The sequence below is a fragment of the Plecotus auritus genome (assembly GCF_963455305.1).
Source record: "Plecotus auritus genome assembly, chromosome: 6".
NCBI lineage: Eukaryota > Metazoa > Chordata > Mammalia > Chiroptera > Vespertilionidae > Plecotus > Plecotus auritus.
This window is the reverse complement of record NC_137773.1, coordinates 64638867-64651538: the sequence shown is the minus strand read 5'-3', so window position 1 is coordinate 64651538 and position 12672 is coordinate 64638867. Positions and strand designations below refer to the sequence as shown.

Below are 12672 nucleotides of genomic sequence, written 5' to 3'. Positions count from 1 at the left end.
TGACCCTTTGGTGTGTGGGCCAATGCTCTAACCACCAAGCAACACTGGCCAGGGCAGGTCCAACATTTTTAATATCCCTCAAGAAAGAAAACCAAAAAAAATAAGTTACAAGAAGATAAATTTTCATGCAATGTAAATAAGAACTTTCTAATAGTTGTAATTTTCTAAGAATAAAATGGATTTTTATATATAAGAACCAGTAGAGATGTTCCTCTCTAAATTTCTCCTAAACCATATATTTTATCATTTTATTTTTCATGCAACATATTCTGATTTGATAAATGTGTAAATTGTCATATTATTTTGGTACTCTGCTCCTGAATTCCAGTTTTCCCCACTTTAATCATCTTAGTCTTTCATCATGTTTGATGAATTCTTTGATCATGTTTTCCTGAATATGATTAACCGATTCATTTTTTAAACTTATTTCAGTGCCTTAGGATGGAACTTTCCCCCTAGAACTTGAACTCCTTTTTGAATATTTCTATTGAAGTATTCTCAATGGGGAAAAACGTAACTAAATTTGTACTCAAGTAGCTCAATTTTGTCCTCTGTGACCATGATATCATCTAGCCCAATCTAATGAGCTTAGCTCTTTTTATTTCTCTCAGTTTCAACAAAAGTTAAAGAGCCTGTTTTCATTGGAATTTAACTTTTCTAATCTTTATTTTGAACTTTTATAATCCAGATTTATTCTTAAATTTCAAATTCCACTTTTCCATTCTCTATAGCAGTGCAGCTAGAGAAACTGAGTAGTAACAAACATTGCTTCAAAACAAAAGCTGTTTGAAAAGAACTGAGTGTCATCACATTTAATCTACGCTAATAAAAGATAAATATGCAAATTGACCATACCTCTGTGATGCCACCAGCCAATCAGGAGTGAGTATGCAAATTAACCAAACAAAGATGGTGGTTTAATTTGCATACGCAGGTGTGGCACAGCCAGACGGGGCAGGACGCCTGCTATGAGGAGGAGGGCGGGGGGCGGAGGGAGCTACAGGAGCAACACTCCAGCCCGAGTGAACACTGAAGGCTCTGGCTGGAGCGAACACTGAAGGCTCCGGCCGGAGCGAAGGCGGAAGGTGGCCGCCAGAGCGAAGGCCAGGGTCCCAGGTGCTGGAGGAAAACTGGTGCTGGCAGCCAGGGGAAGGAAGGCCTATTCTTGCACGAATCTTTGTGCAACGGGCCTCTAGTATTAAATATGATGCTAAGTGACAAGTAGAGGCCTTCAATAAAATCCAATATCAATGTGCCCTATGGAAGTTGTGCAAGGCATCCCCACCTTTCTCTACACCCCTCCCAAGGTTTGGGATGATACTCTTGAATTTAGAAAAAGTCCTATCTAGAATTTTACTAGAAAGTACATATGTCTATTAAACAGAGAAGGGATTCATTTCAAAAACTGATTGGTTGGGGATGTGGGGAATAGTTCAATGTGTATTTTTTGAGGGTGAACTCATATTCTGACTGTATCCACTTTTGGACCTCCAGTGATCCAACATTTACTCCAGATGGCTCACCATCCTATCTAGTTAGTGCTCCATTCAATCCCCAAAGTATCCTGGTTTATAAGATAAATTATATGTTATGCTAATTCTATAGCATGGGGTTTTTCATCTGGAAGGATTTTTCGTTAGTGCAGAGTAAATTTTTTATACCTTCAATGCAGTTACAATTACAAAATCCTATTTATGCTAAACTAAAGGTCCTAATGCATTCTGTTAAAATATTCAATTATGTAATATAAAACTGTGTTGCTTCAGGTTTGCCCCCGGCCCCCAGTGTAGTGTGTATAGGAGGCAAACAGTTGATGAGTCTCTCTCACATTGATGTTCTGTTCTCTCTCTTTCTCTACTACTTCCTTCCACTCTCTCTGAAAAGCAATGGAAAAAATATCTCCAGGAGATGATTAACAACAACAACAAAATAATAAAATAAAAGTTTAAAAAATTTACTTGATGTTTGAGCTACCAATTAAACATCATTTTTCAAATTTAAAAAAAGTGCCGAAACCGATTTGGCTCAATGGATAGAGCGTCAGCCTGCGGACTGAGAGGTCCCAGGTTCGATTCCGGTCAAGGGCACGTACCTTGGTTGCGGGCACATCCCCTGTAGGAGGTGTGCAGGAGGCAGCTGATCGATGTTTCTCTCTCATCGATGTTTCTAACTCTCTATCCCTCTCCCTTCCTCTCTGTAAAATATCAATAAAATATATTTTTTTAAAAAATTTTAAAAAAGTAATAATAAGTGAGAACCATTTCATCTCCCTGTCAGAAGGAAACATCTTAGTCTTTTGTATCTGGTAATATTAGTCTATAAAACTAATAAATATCAAAAGTATCCTAGAAAGTATTGAACAGTGTTTTTCAAATTTAATAGAAAGAGGGGGGGGGGGAGAAGCATTATTCTTCTTAGCATTTGAGTTTTTTGGTATAAACGATATACTTTTCAGAAATAAAAACTATAAGTGAAACTTATATGTATATATGCATAACCCAGGGACACGGACAATAGTGTAGTGAAGGTCTGGGGTGGGGGAGGAGGCAGGCTCAAAGGGGTCCATGAAGAAAAAGGGACATCTGTATAACTTTCAACAAGATAAACTTAAAAAAAACCTGTAAGTGAAAACCTTGATTTCTCAATACTTCATTTCAAAACAAAAATCAATGGTGATTAAAATCATAATAGTTTTAAATGTTAAGAAAATATTAAATATTTTAAAAGTACCAAGTATTTCTGTCCATAAAGGAATAAAACTATTAATTGCACTTGCATTTAATGATAGGTTGTATTTTATTTAACACTAGTAGCCCTGCACATGAATGTGTGCGCAAGTAGCTTGCTGATGCTTGCCTCAGCTGGCCACCCACCCACCACAGCTGGTAGCTCTCAGCTGTTCATAGCTCTCTGCCTCGCCCTCCTGGAGCTCTCCACCTGCTGCCCCACCCTCCTGTAGATCCGTGATCAGGTGGTTACGCGGTTGGTCGTTATGCCTCAGGGCGTAATGGATAATTAGCATATTCCTTTCTTATTATATAGGATCCTTTTAGAAATTAATATTAGTAAGGCAAACACAGATAATGCTGTTTCTCTGAATTAATCTAACATGTTATGATGAATATTTAAAGTTCTGTTCCTTTGAGATGCGTTGCTGCTCTTATTTCTTTCTAGAAGACATCTCCTCGGGTTGTTACTGACAACACAGACAGCACATAGCTTCCTCATGACAAACATTGCTTTCAAAATGTCTTGCCCTGCTGTGTGTTTCTGGCTTCTACTGTAAGTGTACACTATATGAAATAAAACTTTACATTTTCTTCTTCCTAACTACCCAACTCTTATCTGAAAGAGAAATGTTTCATTGCATATTTTATGAATTTTTTAGTGCAGCACAAAAGTGGAATTCATCTCACATACGTAATTCCAATGCCAACAATGTGACAATACATTGTTGATTTTTTCAAAAGTCACTGAAACTAGAGAGAGAAGTAATATAAGCAGTTTTGCTCTGCACTTTGAGCTAATCAAAATCTGGAAAAGATAGTCATTTCTGTCAGGCAAAAGCCATGACTTGTTCCCTATCTGATACATCATAGGAGATGCGCAATGAGAATAACACCGCTGGTATTAGTTCAAGTTTTTTGCTATAAAAATATGAAAGCTTTGTCATTTTCCAATGTTTATTCATGTTTTTCACCAGCAATATTATTCACTGTATAATGCTTTCTCCAGAAACAGATAATTTTTAAATATTCTCATTCTCATCTCTCTGAAAGGAAATTTGAAGCATTATTCTTTTATAAAAATGGAAGCACTACAACCCTGAAACTAAGTAATTTTCTTTCATAAAAAAAACCCCCCTAAAAACACTTTATTAGTACTTGCCTCTGCATATAATTGAAGTGGTCAAAGAAGAGAAACAGAAAAAAAATGGGCAGATGTATCAATTAGTAGTAGTGATATCAGGTACAATAAAAAAAAAGCAGTTAATTGTCTAATGGTAACAGATCTTAACATAGAAATGAAGTGAGTTTTGAAGTGTAGAATTCACATATAAAAGAAGGAAGAATTCTAGGAAAAGAAAAGATCATCTAAACAAAGTCAGAAATAAAGTTTCTCTGAAGTATAGTGAAATGTGCAGATATTATGCGTAAGTAATGATTTATGAGTTGAGTTTACAAATAGGCAGATGAGTCTTGGATGTATACATTGGGGAAAGAAAATTAAAGTTTCAGGATCAAAGATTTTCACATCATCATTGCTATAGTGAGTGTGGCAGACTTCTCAGATTCATATGTTTAAAACCTAACCCCCAAGGCATTAGGAGGTGGAGTCTATGGAGGTGCTTTTGGGTCATTAGGCCAGAACCCTTGTGAATGGGGTTAGTGTCCTTACAGAAGAGAATCCAAAGAGCTCCCTAGCTTCTTCCATCATGTGAAGACATAAAAAGAGAGTGGCTGTCTATAAACCATGAGGCTCTCTCACCAGACACTGAACCAGGTGAGGCTTTGACCTTGGGCGTCCCAGTCTCCTGAACTCTGAGACATAAATTTCTGTTATTTATAAGCCACCCAGTCTGAGGTATCCTATCTAATAAAAGAGTAATATGCAAATTAACCATCACTCCACTACACCCACAAGCCACACCCACCAGCCAATCAGGAGTGAATATGCAAATAAACCCAACCAAGATGGCTACCGCCACAGAGAGCAGGAGGGAGGCTTGGGTTTCCCCGGCAATGGAGGAAGCCAAGCTTTCCACCTGCCCTTGCCAGCCCAGGCCTCCACTCAAGGCTACAAAGTTTCAATGATAGAAGATACATAAACCCAAACAGAAATGGTGGCAGCCACAGAGCTGGAAAGAGCAGGAGGCTAGGGTTGCCCCCAGCGATGGAGGAAGCCAAGCTTTCCGCACACCCTGGCCAGCCCAGGCCTCCGCTTAAGGCTACAAAGTTTCAATTATAGAAGATAAATAAGTCCCAGATACCAGGGCCTCCGCTTGGGTCACCGGGGGGCATGGCCGGCCTGCAAACCACCACAGGCCTCTCACCCAGGCCGCCCCACACCCCAAGGGAACCCCCACCCTGATTCGGGACACCCTTCAGGGCAAACCAGCTGGCCCCCACCCGTGCACCAGGCCTCTATCCTATCAAATAAAAGAGTAATATGCAGATTGACCATCACTCCAATACACAAGATGGCTGCCCCATGTGGTCAAAGATCCTGCCCCCATGTGGACACAAGATGGCCACCACAAGATGGCCAGCAGGGGAGGGAAGTTGGGAGGGACCAGACCTGCAAGGGAGGGCAGTTGTAGGTGATCAGGCCTGAAGGGGAGCGCAGTTAGGGGTGACCAAGCCGGCAGAGGAGGGAAGTTGGGGGCGACCCGGCCTGCAGGGAAAGGCAGTTAGGGGTGACCAGGCCTGCAGGGGAGGGCAGTTAGGGGTGACCAGGCCTGCAGGGGAGGGCAGTTAGGGGAAAACAAGCTGGCAGCGGAGCAGTTAGGCATCAATCAAGCTGGCAGGGGAGTGGTTAGGGGGTGATCAGGCTGGCAGGCAGAAGCGGTTAGGGGCAATCAGGAAGGCAGGCAAGCGAGCAGTTGGGAGTCAGCAGTCCTAGATTGTGAGAGGGATGTCCGACTGCCCGTTTAGTCCCAATCCCACTGGGATCCCTCGAGGGGTCCCTGATCGGAGAGGGTGCAGGCTGGGCTGAGGGACACCCCCCACCCCTCGTGCACGAATTTCATGCACCGGGCCTCTAGTTCTCTTATAGAAGCCTGAACTAAGGCAATCGTGTAGGAAAGTGAAGGCCATTGAATTTTTATAAGAATTAATATGCTGACTTCATTATTTCAGAAAGTTTAAAGTGTAATGAGTAAGTAGTAGTAGCTGGTATTTGCTATGGATAAATTATATTGCTAAGAACTTTACAAAAACATTTAATTCTAAAAGTAAGTTTTTTGAAATAAATAAAAACAGAATGCAAATTAGCAATTTAGTTCTTCAATAGTTCTTTCAGTATTGAAATACTAGATATACAAAGGAGCAATAGCAAGACTGTATATGGCAACAGAACTCTAATCAACATAAGTCCAGAGATCCAAACCACAACCAGACCAAAACGCCAAACCTCTATAGCAACTGGCCCAGAATACTCAAGGCTTGAACAAGTTTGGTTTGTTTGTTTTTTTTCTTTTTGCTTCCACTCAGGACCAACCAGAGATACCAAATATGCACCCAAACCAGTCACCGAAGAATCCCTGTTTCTAGTTAGCCTCCCTCCAGTTTCCCATGCCAATGACCTCACTTAGAGCATACCTGGAGCCTTCCTTTTCTTTCACTGTAAAAACTTTCCCATGCACCTGACTGCCTCTAAGTCTCTGCCAAGTACAAGTGCTGGGGACTGACTCCCTGATCTAGGAAGTTCTGAATAAATATACTTTTTCTATTCTCAGAGGAGTGGTCTTCGGTCATTTCTAGAGTGTGCAACAGGCATGTAACCTGTCTAGAGGCAAATCTAAAAATATGTATAACATCCTTGAAAATGGGTATAAACTTCAATCAATTCAATGTAATTCAGGAATTTATCCTAGAAATTAGTACAAAGAACATAAAAATCTATATGACTATTCCTTGCTGCCTTATTTATAATATTAAAAAAAGGTAGAGCCAAACAGTCTAAAAAACAGGTATATGGCTGAATAAATTGTGATACATAATAGGAGAAAAACCAACTTACCTTTAAAAATTATTTAGTAGAAGTGTATTTGTAGACATGAAAAAGTTTCCTCAGTATATTTTGAAGTGAAATGAAAACAGGTTATAAAAAACACAAATGGCAGTATTTCATTGTTTTTCAAAAATCTATCTGCAGTGGTTTCTTCTAGATGTTTTAGTAAAGGATGGCTCATATGTTTTTCATTTTATTAGATTATTATTATAAGAAAAAAATAATCTATTAAGTAATTATAACAACAGAACAAATGCTACCGTTTTTCATTACTTTTTGTTCAAATCAATTTACCCACTTGTAACTGTGACATTATATGTGCTTTATATATATACACATTTGCCTCAAATGTTAAAACAGATCAGGAATTATAGAAACTTTTAAAGATAAGTCCATTAAAACAGCATCTGTTCTTAGGCTATTGTATTTGAACCATCTATAGCAATGAAAATAGCAAAAATATTAGGTAAATATAAAAATAATAACCTCCTTACTGGCATTACAGAACTGACAAGATAGTAAGAAACTATTGAGTTGTATTAATTTTTTTTAAAAAAAATAGCCCGTTCTTCAACCGAAAGTGTGTCCACACCCTTTCTCATGTTGATACCACCCACTTTGCCTCTGGTTCTGCCATGTGGCTTGGTTTGGACCAATGGGATGTTGGCAAGCATGTTGCAAGCAAGACCTTGAAAGGTGCTTATGTGTTTTAATTTTCTCACTCATATTCTCTGTGATAGTCAGGAGAGGGTCATACCGAGGCTAGCCCAGAGAGAGAACAAGAACCATGAAAAGCGGCATCAAATCACGCCAGTCTTGCCAACTGAGACCACCTTCTGCATGGCTAAACAAGCCCCACCAAGATCCTCAGAGCTGCCTATCCGACCACCCGAGAAGCATGAGCAATATGTGCTTATTTCTGTATGTGACTGAAGTACTGTGATTGCTACATAGCATTAATACACAACTAGGTAACAGACATCTAAAAGAGTTTAAATGATAGATGGAACCCAGAAGATTAATTGGAATCTGAAACTTCTTTATTTCCTGGGAGCATTTGCCAAATTGACTGGATATATGCATATATATATAAATGATTACCAAATATGGTTAATTAACACGTCCATCACCTCACACAGTTACATTTATTTTTGTGTATGGGGAGAACTTTTAAAATCTCTCATGGCAACTTTTAAATATATAATACAGTATTACTAACTATAGTCATCAGGCTGTATATACTTTTGTTTTGATATATTGAATGGAAATGAAAGACAGCATTAAATTCCAAGTTGTGTCCTCAAGGTGGGGTGGATGCTAAGAGGCCATAGTAAGTGACTCTGGTGCTTGATAGAGGAAAATCAAATACCTTTTTGAAAAAAAGACAGCTTTCAATGGGGGGGAAAAAAGGAGACATATGTACTACTATTTGTAATACTTTAAACAATAAAATAAAAAATTAAAAAAAAGACAGCTTTCATCTTAGGACTCATAGAATTTCAATAAATAATTTCTTTAAAAATAAGTAAGTAGATCATAAGAAAAAAATAGAGTTGAGTACATTAGAAATAAGGAATAATGAACAACCACTATAGAAAACAAAAAGAAAAGTAGTTGGAAATACATTCAATATTAGAATTCAAAAAAAACAGATTAAAAAATAACTGTGCTTACTGTGTTCAAAAAAATAAAAGACAACATTTAGAATAACATGAGTTAACAGAAACTATGAGAAATAACCTAGCATTTTCAAAAAAGAACTACATAGAAATTCTAAAAATGAATATGATAGTTGAAGTTGAAAATGCCAGGACTGGCTAAAGAGCACATTCAACATGACTATATGAACTTCTTTATTAAGATATATTTCTGGGTATAAAATTCTGTGTTAACATTTGGAAATCACATTAACAATGACATCACCCAATGTGTGGGCCTGTTTTCTGAAAACCCTCGCTAATTTGATGGATGGGAAATTGTATCCTATTATTACTGTAATTTGCATTTCTATAATTTTTAAGGAGGTAGAGCATATTTTTATCCATTTAGGACCTTTTTTGTTTCTTCCTCTGTCAATTACTTATTGATATTTTCATATATGTTCTTACTGCATTATGTATTTGCTTCTTACTCCATTGTAAAATATATTTTTCTAGAGGCCTGGTGCACGAAATTTGTGCACGGGTAGGGTCCCTAGGCCTGGCTGGCAATCAGGGCCATAGGGGCCTTCCAGCTGCTGGCTGGGACCTTCCTTCCCCTGGCTGCCGGCTGAGGCCTTCTTTCATTTTGTGCCGCCCTCTGGTGGTCAGCACACATCATAGCGAGCAGTTGAACTCCCCGTCGGTTGAACTCCTGAGAGGACAATTTGCATATCAGCATTTTATTATATAGGATACTATTATATTAACACTGTATGGCAAATATTTTCCTCCTTGTGTATTCTTTGTCAAAAAAAATATGGTTCCACAATTTCTGAAAGACCACTATTTTAAGAAAGACAGGGGAAAGTTACTGGACAAACGAGTAGTTTATGCTTTCAGCTAAATTGAAAATGGAAATGATGACAATGATTATACTTCTTTATCATAAAGCAATCAACAACTGTAGTGATTACCAAAGCCATGACTTTTATAGAAACTTTATTCTTTTTTAATTGAATTTATTGGGGTGACATCCTATATAATAAAAGGCTAATATGCAAATAGACTGAACCGTGGAACAACCGAACTGGTTGCTATGACGTGTGCTGACCACCAGGGGGCGTGCACAGAACATGGGGGGCATCAGCTGCGGTGGGATGGTTGAGCAGGTGAGCAGGGATGCTAGACGAAGGTGGGGTCATCAGGGTGAGCCTCTGGTGGTTACTGAAAATCCTTTGCTCCCACGTGCCACGGTCCTGCCCAGCACTCGCACCTGCTGATGGCGCTAGAGCTGCCACTCGCACCCACTGTTGGCGTCCAGCGCCGGCCCCGATCACTCGGCGCTATCAGCGGGTGCAAGCGGGGCCAGCACCATCAGCACGTGGGAGCGTCTGCAGGCTGCTGCAGACAGGGGACCGAGGGCCACAGTGGGAGGGACTGGGTGGGGGCGTGGAGGATGGACCAAGACCTGCCCCTGAGCCTTTCACAGCCTCGCGGCCCACAGTTCCTTTCAAGGTGCATGAATTCGTGCTCTGGGCCCTAGTTGGCTAATAAAATTACATAGGTTTCAGGGGTAAAAATTTATGATACATCCTCTGTATACTGTGTTGTGTGTTCACCACCCCAAGTCAAGTTTCCTTCCATCACCATTTATAACCCCTTTATCATTCAACCTCTGCCATAAAAACTCTATTTTTTACAATGTTAAGAAGTATGTGCAAGTTTTTTACTGTAGTGCATTTATCTAGACAATGTGTCTTCTTATTTTTAGTAGAGTTTATTATTAAATGGATACCTAATAAAATATTATCGGAATAGGGAATACATTTTAAAGCCTCATATAATTTCTAATTTAAGAAAACAATAAGAAATTCCAAAACAGCAATTCAATGAATCTTCTAGTCTAGAAACTTTCCTAATTATTTACACTCCTTTGTTAAAAAAAAATAGTGTATTTTTTCTTTTTGGTCAATTTTATATGCTTTTCTATTTCTATGTATCTACTTTTCAGTAGTCATAATAGTAGCATTATTAAAATAAAATTGAATTTCATAACACAACTAAAAGTATTTAGTAGCACTTTAAGTAGCATATTTTCCCATAATGTTAATATTGCAAATTTATAATGGAAAGAGTGAATAGTGTTATAAACACAATATGTCATTATCAGTGTGCCAGTCTATTACATTGGTAGCTCACAATAAGCTATAGCTTAGTATTCATACCCTAGTATAATCCAATTATTTTGCTTTGGGGCTATGCCTGTGGCTCATTTTAATTAACTGCAGTTAAATTGACAAAAAAAATATATAAAAATTTCTGGACAAAGGTCAACCAGTTTTCATTGGTAAACTTTACAAATCATGATTTAAGAATGCCACACTAGATAAATATCCTGAAGTTGAGATGTATGATTTACATATTAAAACATCAAAACCAGATATGTTTCTGATTCAAAATAGCATACTAGCAGATTTTGTTGACTGACTTTATTTAAATTTGTTATGGGAAATAATACTGTTTTAATATGTAATGACTGTTTGGAATAACTTAGCAAAAGAAGATTTTTGTAAAATATTTTTTTCTGAAAGGTTCTTAAATAGAAAAAAAAAATCCTTACTGCTCTTCCTTGTTCTAAGACACAAATTGAGCCCACCAAGGAAGATACACTTCTCAGAATCCAGGGAGCTCCAGGGAATACAGGGATTTAAACATATTTTGTGAGTGCTCCTCTACTCATCACTTAGCATAGCACAGGGCCTCCACTTAATTTAGTAGCAAATGGGACAAATGCTTTTCATATGACAAGGTTTCCTAACATGGTTTGGAAGTCACGGAAACACAAACACACACACACATACATACACCCGCACACACATGTAACAATCTGATCTTGGGTTCTCTCTCTCCTCAGGAGCTACTAGGAAATTAGGTCACTAGACCTTTACCTATGTATATGTTTAGTCTTTGTTTTTTCCCCAATACAAGTACATTTTATCGATGGCACCACTAGAGCAATACTAGACTAATAGTCATCTTGACTAAGAAAACTAATGAAAACATCAACCAAGAACACTGTGCTGATAAACTGTCTCACACCATCTGGCCAGCAAATGTGCATAGGTCTGCTCACCATGCCCTATGCATGTCACCCTGTCTACCTTGCCAACAGAGCGAGGCGACTTACTCATGTATTAGTGTTTTCCCAATTATGAAAACAGCCCCAGGCGGCTACTTTCCCCAAAGCCTCTTCTTCCTCATTGCATATGCATAGTCCCTGTAAATGTCAAATTCTCCAAAGAACACAAGTTTGTTTTTCTCCAGGGAAGCCTGTCTTCTCATTTCACCTTCAGCAATTAAGAGTTCCTCTCTTTTGTGCGAGGCATGAAATTATGTATTAGCGAAGTAAATTATTCTCAACAATGCTAGGGACAGATGCTCATTTCTTATTGCCATCAGCTTAAATATATTAATTTACAAACCCCATGATATAATTTGCCAAAAAAATCTGCATAATAAGAAATGAATCAACAGATGAAAGACCTTTACGGTATTTCTAATCTGCCGCCATCCCTGAAACTTGGTCTTCTACATGTCTTTGAGCTTGTTTATAATCTAGAAGATGCCAATTTTTCAAAAAAAAAATTTAAAAGAAGCAAAAAGGGTTAGTAAAATTTTCACTTCATTACAAGGATTCATGCCTTTCCTAGAAAGCATACATACAAACGTTATCTGTGTCTCAATTTAAAAAAATAATTTTAATCTGCAAAAGCATCAAGTAACTGGGCATCAGAGTATCATGTTCATTTGTTCAGAATAATGGCAAAGAAATACATATGTTAAAAATAGAGCAATTCATAAATTGTATCTCATTTTCAAACCCATGAAGCAAGCAATGTGATCATTCCTGAAATTAGCCAAATTTAACGCCTTCATCCTGACTTAAACGCAATCCATTTTAAGCTGAGGAGAAACAGGATTGTAATGAAGCACATCCTTACATGTCACTGCTATAAATCAGCACCAGCCATGTGGAGTACTTCAATTAGAACTGACGTTAAAAATCTCATGTTGCCCTTATTCTGCCCCACATCTCAGATCTCAAAGCTCTTCTCACATATTGAAGTGGGTTTTTGGTGTGTTTTTGTTTGTGTTTTTCTTTCTTTTGAGAGCAAGAGAGAGATAAAGGGAGAAAGAAGCATCAATTTGTTGTTCCACTGATGTATGCATTCACTGGTTGCTTCTTGTATGTGTCTTGACTGGGGATCTAACCTGCAACCACAATCGTGGGAATCCGGAT

General features: G+C 38.3%; 1 protein-coding gene across 1 annotated transcript in view; it reads right to left on the bottom strand.

The window, feature by feature from the left end:
* The window catches only part of MARCHF1 (membrane associated ring-CH-type finger 1), a 669052-nt gene that overhangs the window by 421499 nt on the left and 234881 nt on the right, over positions 1–12672 (bottom strand).